General features: G+C 45.2%; 1 protein-coding gene and 1 long non-coding RNA gene across 3 annotated transcripts in view; both read left to right on the forward strand.

Annotated features, from left to right (window-relative positions):
- The window catches only part of LOC126535914 (sushi, von Willebrand factor type A, EGF and pentraxin domain-containing protein 1-like), a 230,935-nt gene that overhangs the window by 8,334 nt on the left and 207,642 nt on the right, over nucleotides 1-14,959 (forward strand). The window lies entirely within an intron of this gene.
- LOC129386093 (uncharacterized) lies at nucleotides 10,718-14,263 on the forward strand. The gene is made up of 3 exons (XR_008613560.2): nucleotides 10,718-12,686; nucleotides 13,519-13,630; nucleotides 13,842-14,263. It is a non-coding gene; the product is annotated as an uncharacterized lncRNA (long non-coding RNA).

A 14,959-nucleotide genomic window follows, 5' to 3' on the forward strand; every position in this document is an offset into this window, starting at 1 on the left:
CCTTTTAATTCTGCAATAAAGTCCAGGTTTAAGAAATATGCTACATACCTAGGTGCAGCCATTCCTTTCATTTGCTACCGATGAATGCAGACGAAGTTCATCAAGCCAGCACGTCTTATAAGACTCCAAATACTGCTTTAGAGAATATCGATCTTTTTAAAGTAATTTCCAAGGAAATATTGTCGGTAATGGCTTTAATCACTCATAAATTGTTCTTTGTGGTTATTCTTCCGATCTGCCTTAAGGCTGGGAGTATTGTTCCTGTCTTCAAGAAAGGTGGCCATACTTAGACCGAAAATTATAAACCAATTTGTATTCCTTCCTTTCTGTGGTGAAGTGATTCAAAACTATTACACTGTTCAAAGTATTACTTGATAAAACACAACCTTTTGTTCCCTCGGCAATTCGAATTTCGTCAAAGATATTCTACAGAACTGGCACTTCTCACCTTAACAGAAAAAATTGTGCAAGCTGTTGACACAAAAGCTTAGTATTTATTGCACTGACGAAAGCATTTGATACCATAAACGATCGCATACTGTTTGTTAAGCTTGAAACGTTCAGCATAGCTGGTCCGCTAAACTTTATTCATCTACTCAGAAGGTACAGGTTAACGTTCATCTCTCATCATCCAAGCTCATCAAGTTAGGAGTCCCCAAAGGAGGCCTTTTTTATTTTTCTCTTCATTATTGACTGATCGACTGTTCATTATAAGGCAAATTTTATCTATATGCTCATGACGCAATGGTTTTTACCTCCAGTAACACAGTTGCCATGCTCCAGTCAAAACTAAACATCAACTGAAACAATAACATCTTATGGTGCAAAGCAGCTGCTCACCAATCCCACTAAAACCACATTCGTGGTGTTCCATTCCTCGCGAATTTCAATGAACGTACAACTTTCTGTTAATATTTGCCGATTTCATCATACCGACTTCAGATGAAGCACGATTTCTTGGCGCCATCCTAGATACTGAACTGAAATTTCATGCCCATGCTCGTTCAATAGTAAAAAAAATATTGCAATGGGCATTATCAGTATTATCAGTATTATAAAGGCACGTACTTATTTCCGAACTCACATTGTGCAATCTTTGCACTTTGCTTACATTCATAGCTCTTTCGTATTGCTCATCTTCTGACAGCAGGTATTTTACTCAATTGAACCTGTGCAGCGCCTTCAAAACTAAGCCATCACACTAACGACTTTCAGTCTATTTTATTTGTCTTGTAGATCACTGGGACAAATCCGCTACGACAATTATTCAGGCACAAATTACCTACGCATACAGGCTCATCACGCATGATCACTAGATCAAATCCTGAACAACTTACTAACGACAGTTGTAACCAGCGGAATCACCTCTTTTGCTTGTGGTAAGAACTAATTACGGCAAGTTTACAGCTCTCTTCTTATGTATAGCAATATGAAATTCATTGCGCCTCGAAATAAAGTCATCGCACAAAGTTCATTCATTTTCCGCGTGCACCAAAAAACTATATTTTAAGAGGAAGCTTTAGCTCGGGTGCTCCTATCTAAATACATGTAAAAGGAGAATTCGTTTTTCTCCGCAACCACTGAAATTTGGTTTAGTTTGTGGCACTTAAAAGAAAAACTTAATATCTAACGACTGTTAGTTTAGAATTTTTATTTAGCTCCTCTATCTTCTATAAAAATTGCTAGAAATCAAAAATTTTTAGGTAACGAGACTATCAAGTTTACAACTCTTAACTCAGCAATAAAAATGATGCCAGAATTCTGTAAATTGCATCTAAAAGTACATCTAAAGTGGACAAAATTGACATGTTACACATGAATCTCAAAAAATTTAGTAATATGTAAATACAACTTTTACATAACCCTTGTGCACAACGGAACACATTCACATATTATATAAAATGAAATACCAAATGTGTCCGCTTTCAACAATCTAATGGATGCCGTTTACGGAAGCGCCATATCTGTTCTTGGTGCAGAGCTATTAATTCGTAAACTTCGTGCTTCTAGTTTTTTTTTTAAAGTTCTGAATTTTTGAAAATTCTTGTAACAAAATTCAGGCCGTAAATCGAAATTCCGCTTGCAACAGTCACTATAATTTAACTTTCTCTCTCAAATGCTACAAATTTCATCAAAATCGTTCTAGGGGTTTACTCAGAAAAATGTTTTTTTTTCTTTTTACGTGTATTTAAGTAGGCCGCATCGGAGTTGTGCCCGAGCTAAAGCTTCCTCTTAAGCGAATTGAGCGGCCTCAATGTACTTTCCTAATTAACTGCCAACATGTCATTTCCGCGCATTATTGATTTTTCTTTCTCTTGCTAATTAATATTTTGGGCAAATAATTAGGTTTTGTGGTCTATGGGAAGTTGATTATTGATTATGCTACTTTTGTTATACTGGTTGTTCACTTGCTTGTGCTTTGATTACTTAGTGATACCATTATACTATGCACCTAACTGTGTTGTTATTAATAATCAATTTACCTGATTATTAGTGTTTAGATTGCTAAGACGTCCATACTATTGCTCTATTTGTATCATTACCCTATTTATGTAGTTAAAGCAGGTCCCCCTGTTCAGTTTCTTTCTAAAGTCTGCGCCCTCCTGCTGTAATATTTCTTTAACATGTAACTCCAATATGGCTTGTAAAATATACTTGCACCTTGCTCAGTAGAGCACAATCCCTACTGCAGTGTTCAGTGCTCGTGTTACTGAGGAACGTTCCTGCAAAAAAATTTGGAAATTCAATATTTTGCCGTCAACCACTAGTCATAAACAAACAAGTTTTCGTCGGTTAAATTGAGGTAAACTTGGTAGTTGTTTTATGTAGCCAGGTATCGTTACGTGCTTGTTTCACCCCACCAAATATTTCCCTGGCCTTAATTGAGGTGTTATATTCTATGTTATCATGATAATGACTTTATTATCTACGTGAACTTCCGCTGCATAGTGTAGAACAGAGCACGAAAAGTCCGCACCACGCTGGACTAAGCTTCGTCGGCTGGCATTTTAACGCTGCCTTTGAGAAGTATACTGTTCTGTAGGAATTTGCCTTTTCAATAAATTTGGGCGAACGAAGACATTGAAAGCACATATCTAAATTGATCCTCATAAGTGTGCTACCGTGGAGGGCGAGAGTGAACACTGCAGGGCGTACCCGGGCGTCGCCCGAGTGCGACCCGTCGCCCGGACTTGGCGCCAGCGCAGCACCCGTGTGGGTCACGCTCGGAGAGACCTCCCATGCGTTGTATCGCACAATGTTACCGTACGGTAATCGCTCGCGTCCTAAAGCGAGCACATCAACAACAATGGGCGAAACTGGGCGATATTACCACCTTGCTTCAGTGCTCCTTCGCACACCACTTTCACATGCCCTGAATGCCTAAATTCACCTGTTTATTACACAGATCAAATGAGTATATTAAACTCACAATTCAGCATGTCTCCCTAAACCAACCATGGAAGGTAAGCGCATGAGCCTGACGGACGGGCAAGAACCTTAAAGAAGCATGACTAAGGCGCTACCAACTACACGGTGCATGAAAAGTTCGCACAACGGTACATAAAGCACCCATGTAACAATCGCGTTTGCCAAGCGCACAAACAGCCGTCTTGAGAACGTAAAATACGCAGAAGCACAAGGCGTCTTACACAACATGGCAGGCACTGTAACTGCTCGAACAAAAATTGGAGGACGCTTAAGCTTCGCCTTCAAGAGTGGAACGCGATAGCGTTCCCGTCGACCCGCCAAAGGGTGTAAGGCAATGCGCTACGGCGCAGCGATCACTTACGAGGCGCCCGGCATCGGACTTTGCACCCACCAATCACGCGGTGAGCGCCGAGCAACGCAGCGTTCGGCGCGGCAACGAAACGTGCGCCTGAGCAAGCGGAACGAACCAAAGAACTCGGTTCTTGCACCGGTCCCCGCACGGCCCGAAGGGGAGAAGCGGGCGAGTGGCGCGCCACGTGTCGGGGCAGCGCCGCACATTGCGAGGAGGGGGTCTTCTGTGTTTGCCGCAAGATGGCTCTGCGTGTGCGCAGAGCGGAGAAGAAATGTAGCGGAAACGTACTTCGCTACTCGTGTAACTGCGACTTCTGTAAGTTACAGGCTCATAATTACCGATATACACCGCAGTATAACTTTCTACGGCACGTTTCTAAGGCTACACCGCATTCACTAGAGGTGCTTTTGTACCGCTTTGAAGCAGCGAACTCGTTGCTGAGAGGTCAATAAAGAAAAAAAAAGCTCGTGGCAGAGCGGTAGCGTCTCCGTCTCACACTCCGGAGACCCTAGTTCGATTGCCACCCAGCCCATCTTGCAAGTTGTTTTTATTTATGAAGTGCCTCCCGGGATTTATCGCTCACAGCCAATGCCGCCGACACCAACGCCGACGACACCGGCTTTTCTGCGACACGAGCTCCTTAACGCTGTCGCGTTAAAAATGTGCTGACAGCTCCGAAAGTACGCGGGCAGTTCGGGACTACCAGTCCTTGACAAAAATAACATGATTCCGGCAGCATTCGGACTGGTGGCCAGAGCTTCCGGTGCTGCCCGGGCAAATCGAATGCAGGACAACAGTACCAGGTAGTTCTCGATTGGCCGGGTGTGCGTAATCGAGGAAGTCCAATGCGAACAAATGTGCTGTTTAGCAATTTACTTGTCAACGTGCGCAGTCCGCTAGGCGCTGCAGTTTATTCGGATGGCGTCCACTTACGGAAGAAAGGTCTTTGATGCGCTCTACCGCAATTTCTTGGAACGCTGTGAGCTACCCGGGTCGCCTCAACAAACGGAACACCTCTATAAAATGGACTAGATATTTCTTTAGATTTTCTTCCTCGGCGGTGACATAGGCCACGCTTGAAGCATTTCAAGCTAAGCAAGTCTATGTAGCATCGATAAATTGGCATAACGCTTAATGGGCGCACGAAGCGGCTACATGATTTCCGTACATCTTACTCACTCGTTGCTTAATGGCTATGGTGTTGTGCTGCTAAGCACGAGGTCGCGGGATCGAATCCCGGCGACAGCCGCCGCATATCGATGGGTGCGAAATGTGAAAAGGCCCATGTATTTAGATTTAGGCTTGTTAAAGAACCCCACGTGGTTCAAATTTCCAGGGTCCCCCACTACGGCGTGGCTCATAATCAGATTGTGGTTGTGGCCCGTAACACCCCATAATTTGATTTTAATTTAATCCTACTCACTCGCGAAAAATAGATTTCATAGCGCTGACAGCTCACCACGATGGCTGCGTTCGCTTAACTGTTCTGCTTGTCAACCAACCAACGATTCTGTAAGCGTGCTCATTGCTTTGCCTTTGGTAAACGTTGGCTTGTGGCTGAGTTGGAGAAAGAGCACAGAATTGCTCTCGCACCCACACAATTTTTTTTTCAGCTGCGGGACTCGACTACCATCTGCAGTTATGCCCTTTGTTTTTGTACCAGACTGTGTGTTGTGCTGTTTTTGTTCCTTTGCACAAGTGGCACATACCCCCGTGGCGGATTGGCCAAGTATTGGGCGGTTCGGGTTTAAATAGTAAAAAACAATACAGAGGTAAAATCTTACTCGGGACAAGCTTCTCGGTGTTCAAAGTTGAAGGTCATAGCGATGCTAGAGTACATTGAAAAATAGATAAATAATTTGTCCTAGACTTTCTTCTTTTGGAGTAGGTGCTATCAGACAACTGCTAGCCTAGGTCTCTTTCGACATGTGTGGTGTTTATATGTTTAAATACAATTATCAGATTATTAATTGCCGAAATAATGCAGTGCGCAAACAACTTTAAGGTTATGTTGCCTGTGAATAATTTTGAGCTTTCAGTTTAACAATGTTGGCAAACCACTTCACTTGCAACATGTACCTTAAGATTGGGGATGATGCCTTCGCATTTTAATGCGACAGCGCTAAGGGACCCGCGTCGCAGAAACTCCGGTGTCAGCGTCGGCATCGTAACCGGCGTTGGCGTTCTGTGAGCGAAAATTGCCGTATATATTTAGCTATTTCTTTATGCCACGCTTTGCTATATGACAAGGGGTGTATGCGGTATATATTTCCGCACAATTCTATCACTCAAGTTGCTCGTAGCTTCTCTTATATTTTCGACAGCGTTATTCCTCGGAATCGTATGAATGACAGCTCACATACAAACTTCATGAAACAAAACGCCGGCAACGCATGCCTTTTATGTTAAATATTCGCAGACTTACATATTAAAAGTGCGAAAAAATGACAGAAATCGGAAAATGATGTTTCTACTATTTTTTTTGTGGCTGTGCACACCTCCGGAAGCGGCCCACGCAAGAAGCCGCGTTTCCACCGGAAAGCGCGGCTTCGAGCATATCGTTCGCCGCCAGCGCTTCCCGGAAAACATTATGCTTGCATAAGGTGCAGTTGCCAGGAAGCGTGAGAAGCAGTCGGGGGGATCATTGTCATCTTCCTTTCTGTAAGGCGAAGCTTACGCATTCACCAATTTTTTTCCATTACAAATTTGACCTTCACCTGTCAAATTTGACCTTAACTCCCTTGTTCTAACGATGGGGGTAAACCTACGCATTCGCGTGCTACAATGCTTAGTTCGAGGGGTGTGCAAATAGTGATCTTTGAGGCCTAATCAAATTCGAATCGAATTGTGCTAGAAGCAAATTGAATCAAATATTGAAAAGTTTTCGAATAAGTAACAGCCGTTTCTTCAAATTAATCTAAAACGATATTCACATCCTAGTATTCTCAAAGTTAGCAAGTTTCTTTCATTCATAGTATGTTAGGAAGCGTTGTTGATTAAAAACACAAATGGAGCATAAGGAGCGAGGAGATGTTCCTTCGCATGTACACGAGTGTTCAGAGAGCGCGAATGACCGCAGTATATCTTGAAAAGTAAGGCTACCTAAGCGACATAGCCTGCTCCATTACGCAAGTTCTCATGTTTTATGTCTATACTGTGCCCGCTGAGGTAAAAAAATTTCGGTACTTATACGCCAGCTTTATGTTAATGTGGGCGCAGTTTGACGATCTGAAATGTTCGAATAGTATTCGAAAAATATTCGCAATTTACGAATAGCGACTATTCCATTCAAAGCGAAATCGAATAGACACTACTCCATTTGTTATTCGCCAGTCTCGAATATTCGCACCCCCCCCTCCCTAATTCGGTATACACTGCAAAATAATTTGCATTAAGAGTGAATAAGGACGTAAATGTGTTTGTAATTCTCTGACATTTACAACCTTTCTGGGTATAAGGGTGTGAGCATAGACAGATTTACGCCCTTATTCACTTTAAGGGTGTGAATTATTTTTCTGTGTATGCACCGTCGCTATAACAAAAGGAAAACAACCATCCGCGAAATGATTCTACGTTGTCGAAAGGGGAAAGCATTGCTTTACAATTCCTTGAAAACAAATCAGTCGTCCACTTGCCAGCTGTTTTGTTAGCCCGAAGTAAACAGCGCGAACAGTCGCAACCGCCGCTCCTCGTGCAGTCTCCGCGAAGCAACGACAGCGCAGGACGAACCGGAGCGAGCCTCGATAGATGCAGTGGATAGCGTCGCTGCATGTGCAACCAGAAAAGCTGCTATTCTCGAAACACCTTTGGAAGGCTGCATTACGCATGGCCCGATACGCCGTTGTCACCCACTTCAGCCCCACATCCGCTCTTGGCCACTACGTTCCACATATATAAATGGAGTCCCAGAATAGCCCAAAACAGCGCAGCTCAGGCCACAGCTGCGTTTTTCTCCCTGACATGTTCTTGGCTCCGTCACGGTCTCGAGCCAGCCCTCGTGTTTGCCAATGTTTACACCTGACTCATGCTGGCCCCAAAAGAGTGCAACGCACTCGAGGCGCGGCGCTGTGTAGATGTGCGAGCGCTGCTTCGGCGCCTATTGCGCGCAACAACGACTTTATTGCAGTTTGCGGCACTTATTAGCTGCGCACTGCCTTGATTGGTGACGCCAAGAATTAAGGAAGACATGTGATCAGGAATGCGCTCCATTCGGTTGTGCAACACCAAGAGGCCAACACTGTAGCACACGTAAGTTCAGAACCCTTAGTTGAATTATGGGACTGAGTATATTACCTGCGCGAGTGGTGCTCTGCAATCGCCACTGTCATTGGCTCCCACGAAGCTCCACGTTTGCTACTGCCGATATTGGACACCCGGTGATATGGATAAGCAATTAATGGAATCGGATAAAAAGAATGCTAAAGAAATGTGAACGTACATTTTCATCGAACGCCCTGAAAAATCACTGGCGGCAGAGGACGCTCCCACATCCTGAAGACTTCCGGTAAAGAAGCATCGTGTGCGATCGGTGCCTGCCAATACCATCGTTCGATTGAAGAACCTCAAGCTAGTACGTGCCATATTCTGCGGTGTTTAGAAAAAGTTTATTTCAACAAGAGACGATACGACCACTGAGTCACAATCGCGGCAGAATTCCACCAGGACGATAACTTATAAAAAAACGAAACACGGCAGGTTTTAAAAGCAGTGTCCAAGTCCTCAATCGCCAACATATAATCACATATACCCACGGAAAGCAGTACAGAGAAAGAGTAGTCGTAGAAGGAATGTAAGGAGGTTAGCCAGGCAGAGCCCCGTAGGATATAGCCACACCTTTCTATGCCGAAACTTGCTCATACCATGTCTTACATTCTTAACAATATTACTCCACAGAATTTCGAGAATTGGAACCCACAAACAAATCATAAGAAGCCAACAAACACTGACACCAAGGACAACATTTTGGGACATTACTTGTGCTTAATAAATGAAATAAAGAAACGATAAATTAATGGAACTCAAAGGGGATGAAAAAAGAACTTGCCGCAGGTGGGAACCGACCCCACAACCTTTGCATTTCGCGTGCGATGCTCCACCAATTGAGCTGCCGCGGCGCCGTGTCCCCATCCACTTTCTTGGGTATTTATGTTCCTTAGTAGAACCCCGGGAGTATTAGCCAGCGCCACCACTCACAGACCTTGGCGGCGGACGTGGAACATCCTTTTTTGCCGCAGGCGTCACGAGAACGTGATCTTTTTGGGTGACGGCACCCGGTCAAAAAACCCACACATGCTACCTGAAGACATCAATGTTGCCGGATTCGAGACCCTCGTTGTGTAACCGATGGGCCTGTCGTTTATTACATAACGAGGGTCTCGAATCCGGCAACATTGATGCCTTCAGATAGCATATGCGGGTTTATAAACGAGAAGGAAGGGGGTTAACCGAGGGGCCCGTCGTTTATTACATAACGAGGGTCTCGAATCCGGTAACATTGATGCCTTCAGGTAGCATGTGTGGGTTTATTGACCGGTTGCCTTCACCCCAAAAGATCACGTTCTCGTGACGCCTGCGGCAAAAAGGATGTTCCACGTCCGCCGCCAAGGTCTGTGCGTGGTGGCGCTGGCTAACATTCCCAGGGTTCTGCTAGGACACATAAATACCCAAAAAAGTGGATGGGGAAATGGCGCCGCGGTTGCTCAATTGGTGGAGCATCGCACGCGAGATGCAAAGGTTGTGGGTTCGGTTATTTGGTTATAAAGTTAGTCTTTTATATTGTAGAGCGACCTAGTGTAACCGCATTCAATTTGACCCTGTGCTTTGTAAGAACTGCTCCGTAGGTGGCCAGTAGCTGTTGGCCGTCTACCTTTGCGCTCTGGCGTATCATCACAAGGAATCATCACCGGATCGTACTGCTAGGACGGACAGTTGGGCGAATTTAGTACAGTAACATATTCTTCGTTTACAGCGTGAAGGTGCACAGAGGAAGACTAGAAGCAGCGCTCGTCCTGTCTGCGTCTAGTCTTCGTCTGTGCCTCTTCGCTGTATAAACCAAGAATATGTTGTCGTAATACGCTAGCGCACACGCTACATATCTTCGCTACATGAATGAATTGAAAGCACGCGTGATTACATTCGCCGGCAAAAAGTATAATCTACACCACCGCAAATCGCGGTAAGCTAGATGGGACGCGCAGCTCTTGCGGGTGCTTTTTTGGTGCTCGTTATGGCGACGTACCCTGCAGCCGTTTCGAAATTGCGCCAGCCCAGTCGCGAGTCCCACGCAGCGCAGCAATACATCCGCATCGGAGTCCACGCAGCACGCACCGACTACCACGCGCCACGTCTAGCCCATTTTGTCGCGTCCTTGTTGGAAAACGGCAGCCAACAGTCGGCGGATGAAAACATCGACGATGCTGGGATTGCCGCACCCGGCGTAGACGAAAGACGCGGGAGTCAGAAAACCGTGCCAGCGGGTCAAGTTCATAGCTGCGAACGCACAGCACCGCTGGCGCCACGAAAGACAAAGTTTGTGGTGACAGGGCGCGAACTCCACGTAGGCGTCGCCTTATCGGACGCAGTTCCTTTTTCTAGCTTGTAGTACGTTGTCTTCGCTATTCGAGAAGGAGGAGGCAAAGAGGTTAGATGGATCAAGCTCATTCGTCATATTCTGGCCAGCTTCTCTGCAGCTGACAAGTGCAAGGCAAGATAGGCGACAGCTGAGATCACGAGGACGACTGCGCCCATGTACACAAATACCGAGAGCGGATTTCGGTAGTGCGTGCGCAGAGACGCCAAACACGTCGTTCGCGTCCCCAGATGTGTAGTCTCCTTGAGATCAGCGACGTGTTTGTCCTCCGAGTCGCATGAAGGAAAGCTGTCGATCGACACACTGTCTGCTTCTACCATGCGGGGGAGGTGAGTTAGAAGGCGATGGCGCTGCATTCGAGGCTGCGTGACGCTTGTCACCGGCCGGCTCCTTTCAGATACCGGCAATGACCCTCTAACATCAAATTCAGTCGTTTAGTGCCACGTTTAAAGCGACACACATTCGTACTGCACAAATTCTATTTCTTTATATGGTACGCGGGTTGGTTAATTGCTTGGCACAAGGGAACAGAAGGGCTTGAAGTGTTCCAAGCGCAGAAAGCTGTTGTACCACGTGACTGCTGACGAAACGCAGGGAGCAACGATAGACTAAAAGTGGATCCCTAAATACTCACATTTGTTCTCTTTAAATAAGGGCCGAGTATTCAAAACCATGGTGTCAAACCGAACCCGAACCAAAAACAGTACCCGAGCCGGAATTCCAGCCCTAACTGAATCTGAACGTTGCCGACATTTTTAGAACGTGCCTGAAGTCGAACCGAAGCTGAACCGAAAAGAATTATAATGGTTACGAGTTTATACCGAAATGGTTCAAGCATAAGGAATGTAAACAGGCAATGTAATGACTTTTGAAAAAAATGTAATGACTAAACAGGAAATAATGACTTTTCACTTAGCCCAACCCACGAGATCATTACGAATCACGACTTGCATTATTTGCAAGGATGGACGTAGACGATAGGTACGCGCTGGTAACACAGCGGCCACTTTGTCGGAGACGCTTGCACTTATGTACTCGGCCATGCCAGTTTTGTCGCGCTATAGCGATGTTGCTTGTAGGGCACTGCAGGGCTATCACCAGATACAACGCCAGGACACAAGACCTCGAGAATAGAAAATGGGAAAACAAACTTGTTCCTCAGCACGGTCTCTTGTAAGAATAACACTGCGATCGCTAATGAATGCTGCCACCTTCTCAGTACGTGGTAACAAAGGTTTAAACGGCACTGTAAATGTGCTTTTGCTGTGTGGTATGGTAGAACGTTAGGCGCCTCCAAGCAGAGCAGACTCTGCCGCGGCTACGTCGAGGAATCTTTATGCGCTCCTTCACGTGGCCCTAAAACGGGCTTGCCTGGACCGCCCAGAGCTACAGCACGGGACAGCCATCCGTATGATTCTTGGCCGGGCAAAGACCGTACACATGGCTACCACCCTAGGAGAGACTTGTCGCAACTGCTACCAGAGCGTGACCTCCACCACGTGGACAGCTTATGGCGCACCCCAGGTAGCGCAGCTCGGCTCTTGGCAAGACTGCGGAGCCGCCCTCTGTATACGGACGACAAGATACGCGCGTCCAGCCACCGCTCCGCGTGCGGCACTGCCTGCGCACTGCCGTCTTTTAATGAATATCTGCGAGGCTGTGCGGGCTCTCCCTGGCGGGCGATTCACCAGATGGCGCGCACGGTAGGAGTGGCGCCACTGTCGGCCCCTCGGCCCGAAGTGGAACCGCTCGTGTCTACATCAGGCCTCGAACATTCTCAAGTTCAACAAATGGCAACACAGGGCGAAAAAATCGAGCGTGAAGCGCTGCTAAAAAACAGGCATAGTACACCAGTTAAAGAGGTTTCCCCGTTAGCGCATTATCTCCCGCTAGAGAGGCCGTAGTAAGCGCAATTTTAACCTACAAACTTCCTTTAACAATAAACGAAGCGTTTTTATTACATGACAAAGAGTACAAAATCATCATTCCTAGTTTTATATTGCACTCTTTATAACAATCTGTTGTTTTTGCCATTTTAAACACAATATAGCGTTCAGCATCATCGACCTCCCACGTGACTTCTGGCCTGGATTCAAGATTTTTACCGGTATGTTCGCGTGCACGGTAGGTACGGATTTTTTGGTTCGTACATCGGTTGGTTATCTTGTGCTAAAACCAGTTTATTGCGCTTCGATATCTCGTTTTATTTCACTTGGGGTGTAAGGCCGAAAGCTAGGTTTCAGTCGCGAGCCATGTGGAACACGTCTGCATCGAAATGGGAGCCGCATCGTGCTGCGACTGAGGACGGCAATACCGGTGAGTCGTTTAATATTGCTGCTTCAATCGCTATGTAATATATTTGTCTCGTTAACTTACAGGCGGAGGCAAGTTAACGAACAAGATGCTGCATTACATATGGGCAGTCAGGGCCTTACGTTGCTGTTTCCGAAATGAACTTTCAGTTGCGAAGCCATCGTTATACAGACATTCACGAAAGAGGAAGCAAAATCTGACGAGCGTCACATTTTTCATCTCGTTGTAGCCGTAGCCACGGGTAAATGAGTAGCCTTATCAATGTATTTTCTTTTTTCGAGTCCACCGGCAACTTTTTTCGTCCACAGAACCCAATAACCCCTTGATAAATTGAAGCTAAAGTACTGAATTTAATGTATTAAACAGTTGCATGCATGATAATTCGCCCATGCTTCGTACCTGTTGGTTCCAAATGTTCTTGCTGTTCAGTTTGGTTTACCTCAATACATTTATTTGGGCAGTAGGGAAGCGCTAAATCACGTTCATGCAGAAAAAGAATGCATCAGTTCTAATAGCTTCATGTCTTTCATCTATTTCCTTGTGAAACCAGCAGGGTTATCTCTTCCAGTATATAAACGAGTGCGCAAATGTTGTCATTTGTGATCTTAATAATACTTAAGTTGTTGACATGCAATATAGTTAGGCAGACATCAATTTTACGGAGGGTAACAATATTTATTCACCATGCTGCTTAAGCACCCTAGAACCAACAGTGTACTTTTACATGTGTTCTGTAGTCACAAACCATTGCAATGTATATGTCACACCTTTTCGCATTTTATATTGCAAAATTATGCGTATTCAAATTCTGATGCAGTCACAATTTCTGTTCCAGACATGCAGTAATGAGGACGGCTCCAGTATAAAACAACAAACTCCATGCACTAAATAGAAGTTGCTGCCTGCTACAACAAGGTCATTGTGTGGACTTTCGCTGCTACTACAAGGTAAACAACACCTCGTTCAGAAATAAATATGCTTGATATATGCTGTATTGGCTTGCTAGTCCTGAGATACATGTCTTTTGTTTGTAGTAGATGATATGAACGTTTGTTCATGTTTACAGTTCAGCATAATTTGTTCGAACATAAAATAAAACACTACATGACTTTCGATCATCTCTGCTGTATCTCATGTCTCACTGCTCTGCCCCAACAGAGTCTGTGCCGAGTACATCTTGGTCATTATGGGAGCCCCCACCTACACCAACAGGAAGGGGCTGGAGCCAAATTCGCAAGGCTATGCACCACGAATAAAGAAGCCATTCCAAAATTATTTGGATGAGATATGAAGTCTACGGACGAGTGTGTCAAGAGTGAAAAGAGCCTCCACCATCACTGCACCAGCACGGATATTGGCCGAGTCATCCAAGTACCTCAGCAACAAAAATTATCTGTCTTCAGATGTACCTGCACCCTCTGAACAAGCACAAACAACGCTGACAAAAAGAGTTCCGTCAGCTTGCCCTTCATTAGTGAGCTTCCCGGCCTTGCCAAATTCCATTTCTGCCAAGTATAATTTTTTTCAATAAATGCAAGCTTTTTCATTGTACATTTTTGTTAGAGATAATTCCTCCTCCTCATCCAAACATTAAAGGTCAACCGATTTTTTGCTCATACTTAATACCAATCACTGTCTAAAAGCATAATATATCTGTAGTGGTATTTTCTAGTGTACGTTGCTATGTGCAATTCCACTCCTGAAATAGCTGATGGGGCATTGGCGTGTGTCTTGCATTAACCTGTACACTATGTGCTATGTAGCATTTGACTTTTCTTAATGTTTTTCGCTTTCAGTACTTGCAAGGTAGAGTGGCTTCTTCCTTCAATGCAAGCTTCTCATTCCCATATTTAATTTTTAGTCTCTCTCAGGATTGCTATTCTTGCTCGACAACCTGTGTTTTTGCGCAAGCTACATTGAAGTGATTGATTCGTAGAATCTGGTTTCGCTGTGGTCTGACTTGGTACTTGCCACCGTGTTACGTTTCTCGTATGTCGGAGCTTGGTCAGTTGCATTGGGAAACAGTCTCTCGAGGCAAGCACCGGCTCCTACAGTCCGCACAGTGACATAGACTGCGAATTTGCACGCACCGTGGTTGGTGCTTCCCGTTCCGTCCTTTCCTGCTGCTGCCATGTGCAAATTTTGCTTGTGGCCTTCCTTGGCCATGATTTGGGGTAAACGGAGACTCTGATACATGATTAAATGGTTCTAAGTGTATGAAGTTGATATCCACATGGGTAAAAAGGCCTGCAAAAGTGGCTGCAAAATAGTGATGG

The sequence above is a fragment of the Dermacentor andersoni genome, chromosome 4 (assembly GCF_023375885.2).
Source record: "Dermacentor andersoni chromosome 4, qqDerAnde1_hic_scaffold, whole genome shotgun sequence".
Lineage (NCBI taxonomy): Eukaryota > Metazoa > Arthropoda > Arachnida > Ixodida > Ixodidae > Dermacentor > Dermacentor andersoni.